Here is a 14460-nt window from a genome sequence, read left to right as displayed (position 1 = left end):
AAGGGCTTACAACACTTTGGCCAAAATTTTAAACTAAAAGACCATTTTATTTAATATATATCTATACAAATATATTTAGGCACTGTACCGTGTATAAGTTTCACTGGATGTGCACTGAGCTCTGTCTCTGTTTCATGTTCTGTCTCTGGTTTTAAATATATATTGCCATGCTCAGTAGCACTCCTCTGTGACACTTATATGCTTATATATATGTTGTGGTTATTTTGGGGGTTCAATATGAGCTTGTAGGTGTCCTGTATGTTTTGCTTTATAACTAGCTAACGTCACCAGCTCATTCGACAAAAGAAACTGCTTCAGGCTGCTCTTCTGATCTTGAAACTGTGATTTCAAATGGGCAATTTCACGGAAACGACTAGGACCATCAACTGGAAATTTATTGTTGAATGCACTGTGCTTATTTTGAAAGTGCTTCTTCAAACTGTCTGCCTTATTGTCACTGAAACTTTCTTTGCACAGGAGACACACTGGCTTTTCATTTACTTGCATCACTACAAATTTTAGCTCCCATATATCTTGAAAGTTTCGTGTCACACTCTTCCATGCTCTTGTTTTTTGCTTTTTACAACTAGGTTCCGAATCACTGAGTTCGTTTGCTTCACTCACCCCAGCACTATCACCTGCTGCTGGTTCACTTCGTTTTCGAATCACTCACTTATCCATCTAACATTTTTTGTAAAGCAGAGAAAAATGTTAAAATCGTCCAACAAAACAGATGCAAGGAACAGGAGTTTGTGCGTGGTTGCCAGCAGGGTGTGTGCTCCACCCCCCACGCTCTCTACTTAATGGTTCTTTCTCCTCCACTCGTCCCCTCAGCACTAGCGCCACCGCTGCCGGCATACTCGCGCTTGCCGCCATGCTTCCCATTATGCTAGAACAGGCCTGCACAACTTGTAAAGTGAGAAGGGCTGAAATGCTCCAAGGACAAGAGATTCGGGCCACACAAGTAAGGGCTGTAATATAGTGTGCCCCGGCACTGTTCATAAACGTTCCTTCAAACATGCAACAGTCATACCATTACTCAAAAACAGCAAGCTTGACCCTACCTGTCTTTCTAACTATCGACCTGTCTCCCTCCTGCCTTTTGCCTCTAAACTACTTGAACGTCTTGTATTCTCTCGCTTGCTCCATTTTCTCAACACCTATTCTCTCCTAGACCCTCTACAATCTGGCTTCCGCACTGCTCACTCCACCGAAACAGCCCTCACTAAAATAACTGACGACCTCCATGCTGCCAAAGACAGAGGTCATTACACTCTGCTCATATTACTCGACCTCTCTGCAGCATTTGACACAGTGGACCACCCTCTTCTCCTCCACATTCTCCATACTCTAGGTATTCGGAACAAAGCTCTATCCTGGATCTCATCCTACCTCTCCCATCGTACTTTTAGTGTCTCTTCTGCTAACACCTCCTCCTCCTCTATTGATCTCTCTGTGGGGGTACCCCAGGGCTCTGTCCTGGGACCTCTTCTCTTTTCTCTGTACACACTCTCTCTAGGTGAACTAATAACATCTTTTGGGTTTAATTATCACCTCTATGCCGACGACACACAAATATACTTTTCAACACCTGACCTTACACCTGCTGTACAAACCAAAGTTTCTGAATGTCTCTCTGCTATATCATCCTGGATGGCCCTCCGACGCCTTAAACTCAACATGGCTAAAACAGAGCTCCTCATACTTCCTCCCAAACCTGACCCTACTACCTCCTTCCATATTACTGTTAGAACTACAATCATTCACCCAGTAGCCCAAGCACGCTGCCTAGGGGTCACACTCGACTCCTCTCTCACATTCGCCCCTCACATTCAAAACATTTCTAAAACTTGTCGCTTTTTCCTCCGCAATATAACTAAGATACGCCCTTTCCTCTGTTGTTCGACTGCTAAAACTCTGACTCAAGCCCTCATTCTCTCCCGTCTTGATTACTGTAACCTCCTGCTGTCCGGCCTTCCTGCCTCTCACCTGTCTCCCCTACAATCTATCCTAAATGCTGCTGCCAGAATCACTCTACTCTTTCCTAGATCTGTCTCTGCATCTCCCCTCATGAAATCTCTCTCCTGGCTTCCGATCAAATCCCGCATCTCACACTCCATTCTTCTCCTCACTTTTAAAGCTTTACACTCTTCTGCCCCTCCTTACATCTCATCCCTAATTTCTCGGTATGCACCATCCAGACTCTTGCGTTCTTCTCAAGGATGTCTTCTTTCTACCCCCTTTGTATCTAAAGCCCTCTCCCGCCTTAAACCTTTTTCACTGACTGCCCCACACCTCTGGAATGCCCTTCCCCTCAGTACCCGACTAGCACCCTCTCTATCCACCTTTAAGACCCACCTTAAGACACACTTGCTTAAAGAAGCATATGAATAGCACTGTGGATATTCTGAACACGATACATAATGCTTGGCCCCCTGCAGACGCACTCACCAGAACTCCCTCCTACTCTCTCTGTACGTTCTCCCTACCTACCAATTAGACTGTAAGCTCCTCGGGGCAGGGACTCCTCTTCCGAAATGTTACTTTTATGTCTAAAGCACTTATTCCCATGATCTGTTATTTATATTATCTGTTATTTATTTGATTACCACATGTATTACTACTGTGCAGCGCTATGTACACTAATGGCGCTATATAAATAAAGACATACAATACAATACAATAACCATCTCCCCCAGCACCCTTCATCACCAGCTCCCCCAGCACCCTTCATCACCAGGGGGAGGGTGTGAAAGAGAGACCGGGGGGGAGAGGGAGAGAGAGACCAGGGGGGGAGAGAGAGAGAGACCATGGGGGGAGAGAGAGAGAGAGACCATGGGGGGGAGAGAGAGAGAGACCAGCGGGAGAGAGAGACCAGGGGGTGGGAGAGAGAGAGAAACCAGGGGGGAGGGAGAGAGACCAGGGGAGAGGGAGAGACCAGGGGGAGGGAGAGAGGGACCAGGGGGGTGAGAGAGAGAGACCATGGGGGGAGAGAGACCAGGGGGGAGACAGGTCAGGGGGAAACAGTGCAACAAATACAAATGTTCATTCAGCTATACACCGTGCAGCGAGCAGGGGGGGTGGGTTAACAGAGCCGCTGCCGCACTCACCTGATAGTCAGAAGATTGGGCTCAGGGAACGGAGCAGCAGCAGGCAATTTCTTGAGATGGAAAGGGTAGAATGTAGAGCACTGCAAATATAAGCAAGTGCCTGGAAGCAAAAATCCGTATAACTATTTATTGGGCATATGTGCCAAAAATGAAGACACACATATTAAAAATACTCTGAAATACTTAGTATTTTTAATTTGTGTGTCTTCATTTTTGGCATATATGCCCGATAAATAGTTATACAGATTTTTACCTCCAGCCCTTACTTATATTTGCAGTGCTCTACTTTCTACCCTTTCTAATTTTGTTTACCCATTCGTATTGAAGCACGCCGTCTGGTTTTGCTCGGCATTCAGCTGCCTATCCATCATGAGGATTTCCTCCACAGCAGCGGCCCGGTCCTTTCTTTGCCAGTGTAGCTACGGTACTCCACTCATCAGCAGCAATACCGTGGGAGGAGACACAGGCGCCCGGTGAGAGAAGGGGGATCTGTCTTACCGGATTCCAATCACGAGGGTGCAGACATCTGGTTGTCCCCCATGAGCTGCCATTACCATATGGAGCCTAGCAGTGACACCGTGGGAGGAGACACAGGTGCCCGGTGAGAGAGAGAGGGGGGATCTGCTTATGCAGGACTCTGCCACGAGGGTGGGGACCATCTGGCGGTTCACTACGGGAATGAACCCCCGGACAAAGCCTAGCACCAACATCGCGGGAGGAGACAGATTCCCGGTGAGAGAAGGGAGATCTGTTCAACACAGGACTCTGGTCACGGGGGTGTGGATCATCTGGCTGTGCGGATCATCTGGATGTGGATCATCTCCACTCGGAGTTCAGGTGAGGTGGTTGCTGTACCTGTCCACACATACTTGGCTTAGCAAATGGACTTTAAGCCTTTATTATTCAGATACCAGCTTTACATCTATGACTACAAATTTACAGTTTCATCGCTATCACTAGACACCTCAGTGTTTGTAACATCAATTTGGGATTACCCCCTTCTTTTCTCCAAGATCTTGAATGGAGTGATGCTTTGCTGGAGTGATACCTGTGTTCCCCTCCACAGCGCTTGCGCAACTGGTCAATCGGCTTCCATACCCCCACCTGACCCCCTCCTGATGCGGCGCCTTGAAGGTGAGAGAGACAGATTGGTGACGGAATGCTTCCCCCGCATGGGTCCTCGCACAGCTAGACTGTGCAGAACACAGAACGGAGTTCTTGGAGGGGGAAGGCAGGGCTAGACTAGATTCAATATAAAATTCGCCACACTTTGCCTGCCAATTCGCCACAAGTGGCGAATGGCAACAGAGTTGCCCACTTCGGTACTAGACCCTACAAAGACCAACAACAGCTTTATGTAATTTCAGACATTGATGAGGGCTACATTTTGTTTACTCCTCCTTATCCAAGGTACAGTATTTTATAGCTCTGTGATATGAATACACATAATGAGAAACTAGATATAGGATAAAGTATCTGTTGTCTAAATTTAGCATAGGTTGAACTTGATGGACCTATGTCTTTTTTCAACCTCATCTACTATGAAACTATGTAACTATGTAACTATTTAACTATGTAACGGTCAAGACTACCTGCTGCAGAAGCATTTACTAAGATTGCCATTTTGGCAACAGTTTATAGAAATTTTCAAGGAATTTACCAGACATTAAAAGAGTTATGGTGGGTTGCAAATGTGACAAAAACTCTCCACCATTCAATGTACAGCAATTAAAAATACCACTTGTGGTGCATTTACATGTCTCAGACAGGTTTGCAACCCTGTGTTTCCACAAATATCTTTTAGCAAACAGTGCTTCCACTGCAACCAAGGATTCTGGGTAATGACATGCGAATAAGCATAGTGTGTCACTCTTTACTTCTTATCCACTTTAACATGGAACCCTATAAGATTATGCCTGTTACATTACACAGCTTGTTAGCACAGCCTGGGTTAAAAAAAAGAGCATAGCCAGTAACCTACAGTACTCACAGACAGCTTTTTCGACCTTTTGGGTCTAATCAGTACCATGTTGGTTACTGGCTATGTGAAACCATAAAAAAATCCATAGTGCTGCGTGAATTGAGCAGAAGTCAGAAAAAACTCCAATGATATAATCCATCCTTGCAGGAATTAGTTATTTTTGATTTGAGGTAAAATATTTTTCTTATATCTTTGTGCAGCCTTGTTTGTTTTTTACGAATACTAATAAATCAACACGAAAATAAATAACAGAAACACCAGTTCAATGCAAAACACAGAATTGTACAGAATGTTAATACAAACCACAAACAATACTTCAGTCCCTCACAACAATGATTTAGAGGGATGAAATTGTTGGTGGTGGTGCGCATTAATAATATTTTCGAGGACATGTTCATGAATGATACTTATGCTTACTGTACTTTAAATTCAGACTGTCAAACATAAGTCTTCAAGTTGTAGACTGAGCAGCACTCCCTCATACCAGCACTTATGCAACCCTCATCAACTCAACTTGTACAGAGAGGAGAGATAGGTGAGGGATAGTGGACTCCTAATGAAGCTACTGTGCAGTCATAGTGGTAATAATGTGTCCTGGGAACCACCGCAGTTTACAATGTTATGGAAGACTAAAGGTGTGCAGAACTATCCAAAATACAGTAGGAACATTTTTAGCATATTTTGTTGTTTGTTTCTTGCAAAATGCTATGACCAGACAATGCACAAAACAGCAGCATATAAGTTGTGTAGAACCCGGACAGCGGTATTGGTATGAGCAGAGCCAGTTCTCACTCGCCACCGACGATGTGTTCAAGGGATGCTCAATGGAGGTATTTTGTGTTTGTTTGTGCGCAATTTATCCGGAGTTCAGCAGCATCATGAGTTTACCATAGAACTGTAAATCCTCTCAGTGGCCTCACTGGTAAACCAGTAATGGTGAAGCTGAAGTGAAGTATGGAGTACAAGAGGTACCTAGTTTCTGTGGATGGATATTTGAACATACAGCTTTTAATTGCAAAATAATACATACAGGTATTATCCCACAGTGTATGAGGGACACAGTCAAATGAGGGAGAGGGACACAGGGTCAGCCTCCTCCATCATCCTCCATCATCATCATGAGTTCTTTCCCCTGTCCCTCCTCCCACCGGGCTCTGAGAGTAGATATCGTTGGGCATCCCCACTTGGAAAATGTGTGTCCAAAAGTCTCAGGTGGTGGCAATGGTGTGAAGGGGCGAGGGGGTGAATAGACACAGGTTGTTGGGGGTGGTGGCACTAGTACAGGTGACACAGTGACACTGTTCATCAACTGAGCTATATGTACAGTATATGTTGGTATACATTGGCAAATTATCAGGTGGTACTACTGGTGGTGGTGGTGGTGGTGGTGGTGGTGGTGGTGGTGGTGGTAGTGTTGGGGTGGACAGTGGATACTGGTGTTTGTGGTGGATAGATAGTTTTGTGGAGAAATCATCAATCTTAGTATCACAGATATAACACTGGGATAATTTCTCAGGCACCTGAGCATATCCTCCACCACCAGACACATACAGTACGAATTCTGTATTATCATCAACCTCAGATTCATGCTGAATGCACACAAATGTTGCTATCTAATAGTAGTAGGAATATAAGTTAAATAACCTGGCTGATATCAGTTTTGTTTTCACTGCTGACCACAGCTGTGACCTCCTCAAGTAGCCTTATTAGCCCATACAGCTCCCCCATCAGATGCTACTGGTTGACCACACGTATGCCCCCCAATGAGCTTGAAGTTCTCCATGTTGTAATCATTCACTGATTTCTGCTGCTGAGCCACTCTAGCACATACAGGATTACATTCCACCACGTAGGTTCCTCTGTTTTGAGTTGTGATGTGACAGGGTGTAGGGTACAGTCCAGAGGGATTAGGGTTCAAAATAACTCCAGGGAACATATTGAATGCAGAGAACAGGAAGTGAGTGGGAAAGAATAAGGAAAATTGTAAATATATTGTGTAGTAGTTTTTAAATTAACGTGATGCCTTAAAATGTATAGGTAATGCATTCACATGTCTCTTTAAAGAAAGATCCGACTAGTCAGTTCTTAGAAATATTGAAGGATATTCTGATACGAGTTAAAACAAATAGTACATTAAATTATGCTGAATTCAAAAACGTATTTATTTGGGATCCTAGTATTCCTATTATGTATCATTTGCTGAAAATACATAAGAGTCGAACAAATCCACCGAGGAGACCGATTAGATCGGGAATTTGTCACATGTCATTTGTAATGTACATGTAATTTGTCGGCTAATACAGCTGAACACCGTTATAACGCGGTCCTCGGGGTCCACAGAATGAGACTGTGTTATAACCGGTATCGCATTATAACATTTTGCTGCGCGAGGACTTACCGGCATCTGCAGCTCTCTCCAATCTGCAGCACTCCGTGCTTCATCAGGCTTGTCCATGTGCACAGTACTTACATAGACTTTCGAGCACAGAGGAGTGTCACATGACACACACACACCCGTACACCATGTGGGATTTTTTTTTTAAAACATTCAATACTGTGTACTATATGTTACGTTTGTTTTTAGAGTCTGTGATATCACACAAACCCTGTGGCTTGCAGGTAGAAAATTGGTACTAGCATATTAAAGGTCCTGGGTTAGATTCCTGGTTAGAAGGTCAGAATAGTCATAATACTCGCCATGGTCAAGGGTTGGAGAAGTCGGATGGTCATTGAGGGTACACGGGGGGTCATTTAAGCGATAGAGAATGTAGAGGTCCAGATGCAAGACGAGGTCGAGGATTGGAGAAGTCGGGGGTCCAGGTACAAGCCAAGGTCAAAACACTAAGAGAACAAGACAAGAGCAGAATGCACAAGGCAACATGACAATGCAGCAAGATGCACTACGTTAAAAACGAAGATCTATGCTCAGCCAATATGCCAGAGGGCTGGCAGAGCATATAAAGGACAGGTAGCCAATGAGCACGGTACAAGCAGCGGCCAGAGATTAACATAATCCGTCTACTCAATCTTCATACACCCAATCGGTCGTCAGAGGTGGAGTATGTCTCAGGTGCAGGCAGTAAAGGTGATCCTGGGTAAGCATTGTGTATTGGGATTAACCCCCTGCATGATAATGGTAGCACAATGCCTGCGCGTAGTTTCTTCCGCGTGTGGCGCATCACCCGTGTCATCACGGGACGTTTTACGGGGCAGAGCCTAAATCCGAACCCTGTGGTATCCCCTTGTCTGATGGTGTAGCGCCTGCGCGAAGCTCCCGTAGCTTGCGGTGCATCACCTGTGATGTCGTGGGACCTGTCGTGGGGGCGGGACCTAAGACCGATCCTCACAGATTTTTACCACTGGTGCGCTTGTCTCCTTCTTTCTTTTTTTCATTGAGATCCAGCTGGATTTTGCCTTTTGGGTTAAATTGTGCCCATAGAGACAGAGCTGCAACGGGGATTTAATTGAGAGAATACCCTACAACCAAGAGATTTTTCTGCACAAAGGGAAAATCTGTTACTCTTTAAACAGATGTTTATACAGTATATGAGTTGCCAGTCTCCTTCTTCTTCTGTTAAGCCATGATCTAGAAATACTGACAGAGAGAAATATCCTTATGTTGTTGTAGTTTACCTATACAATTTAGAAGAAATGTTTGAAATTACACTCACAAACAAATATTTTAGTGTGCGGGACATTACCACACACAGCGCCTCAGCCTGTGGTCATCCCCACATCTCCCTTGCTACTGCTTGGGTCCTCCTCTGTGTGATAATCCTTCTAAAGACCACCTTATGCGTTTCACAAATCAGGTATGCTACTTCAGGAGAAGTGGCAGGTTGTTAGACTGCTGCAGGCGTTATGAACTGTATAAGAGCGGCTCAAGTGAGCACCGAGTTTTCAAGATACTGAAAATATTTAATGCACTTCCTCAAACTCTTAACTATCAAGTTCAGTAAATGGTCAAAGCAGGGCATGTGTATCAGGGATGCCCAGATTTTCTACATTGTGCCATGTAAGAGGACTTTAGCGCTAGAGGTTAGAGGTTTCTGGTGCACATATTCCCTTACTGATTTATTTTTTGAGTTATCATTTGGAATGCAGGAAAGTGGATCGTCCCTATTTGGAAGTTAAAGCTGTGACTATTTGGCTACACAGAGATACTATCCAACCATTAAAAGCATTTGGCAAAGGGTGACTATTTATGTGAACGGTTTTAAGTAGCTTTAAACACAAAAAAAGTTCAACTGTTTATTCATCAAAATCTGATTTAATATTTTTCATGAGTTTATTAGTCTTCATTGTTGAAACAGGAACCAATATTTTAATTCTTAATTTATTTTTGCACATGAATTCTGCTTAAAACATGAATTGTGACCAATTGACTTTTCAGGAGACAATCCTACACATTTGGATGGTTAAATGGTGACTGTGGCAGTGGGAGACAACGGGTTTTTCCAATTAAGGTTTCAGCCCAGCTTGCTGCAACTGTCACTGCCAGCATAGCCCCCTATTCAATTGCAATGTACAGTATATAGCATTGTTTTTTTATTTGTTTAATTGTACTATCATTTCATTCTGTTGTTCCCTTGTTGTGTTTATAACATGGTGGATTGGATGCAACCGGGTATTCAAAGGACTTAGCCACCCGTTGCAATTCCTTGTGGCAAGCGTGGTCACGTCTGCTACATTACCCAGTCATCTGTTGCTTGTATTCTACTGCTTGCTGCCCCAAGGGTGCTCTGACTGTTCTATTTACTGCCAGAACTCTGTGGTTCAAAAAGGCTAGTGCCACTATTTCTGGTACGGCATTCCTGCTTCAGCTCACCTTTATTTTGGCTTCAGGTACAGGGTGAAAGCACAATCCTGGCAGCTTGTTTTTGTTAGTTTTTTATAGTATTTTATTTGAGGGATATGTCCGAGCTAAACCACTCTATTTTCAGCTCTGGGTCCCCTCGGTTTCTGATACTCTAACTTGTTGGATATGGTGTTTGTAAAGGCCCATGGAGCTGGTTTTAGCTTGTGGCTACTATAAAAGTTTGTCTGGCAAGATCTTGTTAACGTATGTATGATGTTGTGTGTGAATAAACTTATTTGGACATGTTTTCTATGTGGCAATGGAAGGGTAGGAGTATTGTGGGTGCTCTGGCCACATTGAGACAGGCAATAAAACAATTGTACCATTTTGCTTTCAACATTTTGGAACACAAACAATCCAATGTATTATTATAGATTAACAGATTTATAGATGATTTAAATCTTTATTAAGCAATAATTGGAGGTAATTATATTTGCAGTGGAGAAAGAAGGCAGAGCTATTAAATAGTTTGTTTTTATTTTACATTTTTGTTCTGCTAGGTTAAATTCATGTGAGCTTTTTAAAGTGCATTTTTGTTCTGCAGCGTACTTTAACCTGTTTTGTGTATAACAGGTGTGGTTTTGTTATTTGCTCATAAGTCACTTGAGAATACAAATTTAATATTATCATTAGCCAGTTATAAATGTTCATATGAAAAAAAGGTTTGAAATTTTTTTTATTATCCACCAATATACTTATAAACTTATCAATCATAATTTAACTACATTACAAAACATCAAGTTTCAAGCATCAGTTTAGGAAATAAACAAATCACAAATGTTATATCCATAGTGGTCCTGATAACATAATAACACAGCTGACTAGTAGGAGAATGGAAACCACACACAACTAATCTGGCATGTACACTTTGCATCTGTGTCTGCTCAAGAAAACAAGTGGACAGAATCATTCAGCACCTTCACGCTCATCAAAGCAAACCAGACAACATTCATAACATTTATTATTTGTTGTGAGTAAAGTTTTTCCAACTCACCAGTACGTAGATGATCTCATTTTCATTTATGATTTCCATTTAGTAGTTAACTGCGTCAATGGGACCAAGACGGTTCATTCAATTCTTTATTTCTATGTGTCAAGTGCTATGTCTGGAACTAAACAGCCCCAAGGCATTTACTTTTAGTTTATACAGTACAGTATCTTCCCAAGACAAGGTCAAAACAAACAAACAAAAACAAACTCAGATATACTGTACTAGCTGCTGAAACTAAACATTAAGTTTAAAAAAATAGTCAAGGATTGACTCAAAACAAGCTACACAGTATGTTCTGCCAGATACCTCTGTATTTACTAAGCTAAGTAACTGTATATGAAGAAATAGTGCGCTTCTAAATAAATTGTACTATGCTTTACGCGGGCTATGTCTGATAATGAAGTGATGCATTTTGCTGAAACATGAAAAGTTGTTTGAAAAAAAGAAAGGAAATTCATAACCTTAATATCCCCTATTTTAATATAATATCACTGCACTGAAAATATAACGTTATCTACTTTTTATACTGATAAAGTATCTCATACTGTATATATACTGTTTATATAGGCACATATACAATTAGTAAACATTTTGGTGCCTATGTACTAAAGTCATATTTGAAATAGTTTTTTTGTGCGTCACACTTTTAGATTAACAAACTTTCATAAACTGTACATAATATGTATAACGGTTGTTATGGCACTCCATACATATAAAGATGAGGCATAGTTGGTTTAACATTAATACCTCATTGATACAATTTAATTTAACAGAATTCTGTGTATTTTTTAATAATTAGGAAAACGGTCTAGTGTATACCCACGTTGTAGGATGGGCAAGTAAACTTTGCTTTGATTACAGTATGTGTTCATGGTCACTGTTCTGCTTTATCCGAACATCACAAGCCGAGTTCTAAACCCAATCAGCAGCTTTTAGCAACAACTCCAAAACCCCTGAGGAAGTGACGCATAGTCGTGAAACGCGTGGGGTGAAGGGTTAATGAAGAAGTAATCCGGAGGTTCCCCAGATTCAATCTGAGAAATTCCGTGACATCATCTGTAGAGGCCAGTATGCACACGCGACTGTAGTGGAAAATCAAGAGCACGGAGCAGCGCATCTGCAGCACACCAGGCAGATCAGTCGGAATCAAGCACAAACTCCGCCGCCCTTTGCTTACCTGCTCATGACCTAGGGAATTGTTAATCATACCGCCACGCAGATCAAGATCTCTCAGAGTGCCAGATGATGTTGGGTTTCATTCCATTCACTAATTTGGTAACATTATATTTTTTACCTAAGGGTCATTCTTTCCAGCACTGTATTTTATTCTGATTTCCCAAAGAAAATCAACGATCTTTTCAGGCAGCTCATGGACTATCACATGTTTGATATACACAGATATGCATTAATTATATGCACTTTGTATGTTTTTGGCACAGGTTTATTGTTATTTCAAGCAATTTCTCTATATTTGTTATAATTAGTGCTTAGCACTTGTTTTTAGTTCAGCTTTTAGCAAGAAACAAAATTATATAAGCAATATTTTCAACATTCTGAATTTGGAAAAATTGTAATAGGTTCTCTATCCATAACCGGAACACAATAAGTTAAATATAATTTCTCACCTGCCATTTTCTTATCACTGCCACCTACAGTAGATGTCAAAGTAAATCTACGTGTTGTTTTTATGTAGCGTTGTTTGTTACCATGGTTACCAATTTATTTTCATTCAAATATTTAATTTCTCTGAAATGGTTAAAGTAAATTGCCTGAAAATGCATTACAATTTGCAAAATAATATTTAATGTATTGTATCAAGAATCCGATGAGATGTACTGTTTAATTTTTTAATCATTAAAAAAAATGTATTCCAAGATGGGGCATGCATTGATTTGGTTGAAACGTCAGACAGATCTAAGTTAAAATAGCAGGAAGGTATCCTCAAAATTTCATCCGAATCGATGAAGGCGTTTGGCCTGTAGAGAAAGAACACAAACAAAAAAGCAGACAAAAAAGACTATGCACACAAAGTCTCCACAAAGTCTAATTGATTACATCTCTTCGCTCACTGGCTCATCCAACTAGTATTAGTAAATATAAATTATTAGTGCAACATTATTTATAAAAGTCATACTATGAAAATAATACATTTTGTTAATCATCATAATGAAATCTGTGCTGTATCAAATACATTTTTGGTTGATGCATTATTTATTTATAAAATGTTTTACCAGGACATAATACATTGAGAGTCACCTCTCGTTTTCAAGTATGTCCTGGGCAGAGAGATAGGATGACAGATACAGTACATGGTTACAAATTCATGATTACATTAGGTGAACAGGGTTATATATTATATATAAAAACATTGCATTACATTAGGTGAACAGGGCTATACATTATATATGAAGACATATGGACAATACCACAATATAAACATTATATTTAGGATTTATACCAGGTGTAATTTAGAGGCTGACTCTGATGCAGGTTAAACAATTTTTGGCACACAGTTAAAAAAAATTTGTACATACCATTTACATCTGTGCATCATGTGCATCCCATTTCTTGGCGCCAAAATACCTGAATAAAACATTTTGGGGATGCTTAAAGCACACATCGTAACAGATGTAGACGCACACAAGCGCAACATCATTTGTGATTTACGTGCAGCAGTTTTAAGAGTATTTAAATTAGCAACCCTAACCCTAACCGCCGTAGGAAGAAATCGCTGAAACGGCTGAAGTGGTGACTGAAAAAGTTTATTGTAGCATCATGGTAAAAATCTGGCGGATCCTCTGACGCGTTTCAGCTGCAACAGGCCTTTGTCAAAGAGTGATCCGCCAGTGAACAGGTAGCCCTAATAAGGAGTGTCAGATCCAAAACACCTGTGAGATCTAATCACCTAAAGATGATCAGCAGGTGTCGGTAGTGACATCACCATGTTAGGAGACAAACATACATAAATAAAATACAGCCAGGTTTTTGTTATACATATGTCTATCTTGAAACATATATTAAGTACATTGTATATGAACCTGGCTGTATTTTACAGCCACTATACCCACCCTGTATCCATTTATAGGCATAGTGGTAAAAAGACGCTCTAGTTCCCTGGTGATCAGATCCACTAATGTTGACACATTGGAACACGAATCCTGATGTGGTGTAAAACGACTATGTGGTCTCAAATTGGTGTGAGGACAATCAAATCAACTGGATTTTTTTCACAGTAATCAAGGAGAAAGATAAGATTGCTCAATTATTCTTGATCCCTAGGATCAAATTCATAATTTCCTCAGTTAATGGCTCAATTTCTATCGCCATGTGTGAAAAATGTATGTAGAGGGCATTTTTGTGCAAAAAGATTAATATCTTTAACTGCACTGAAGAGATCAAAATTGGCCATTGGAACAAATGAGAGGCATGTGCCTGAAAACTGAAACCAAGTAACTCTACAGGGAACTAACTCACATGCAGGGCCACAAGCTTTTCACCCCTACCACATGCAACATTTATC

This window comes from Ascaphus truei, chromosome 4 (assembly GCF_040206685.1).
Source record: "Ascaphus truei isolate aAscTru1 chromosome 4, aAscTru1.hap1, whole genome shotgun sequence".
Lineage (NCBI taxonomy): Eukaryota > Metazoa > Chordata > Amphibia > Anura > Ascaphidae > Ascaphus > Ascaphus truei.
The sequence above is the reverse complement of the archived record's forward strand: the minus strand, read 5'-3'. Positions refer to the sequence as shown.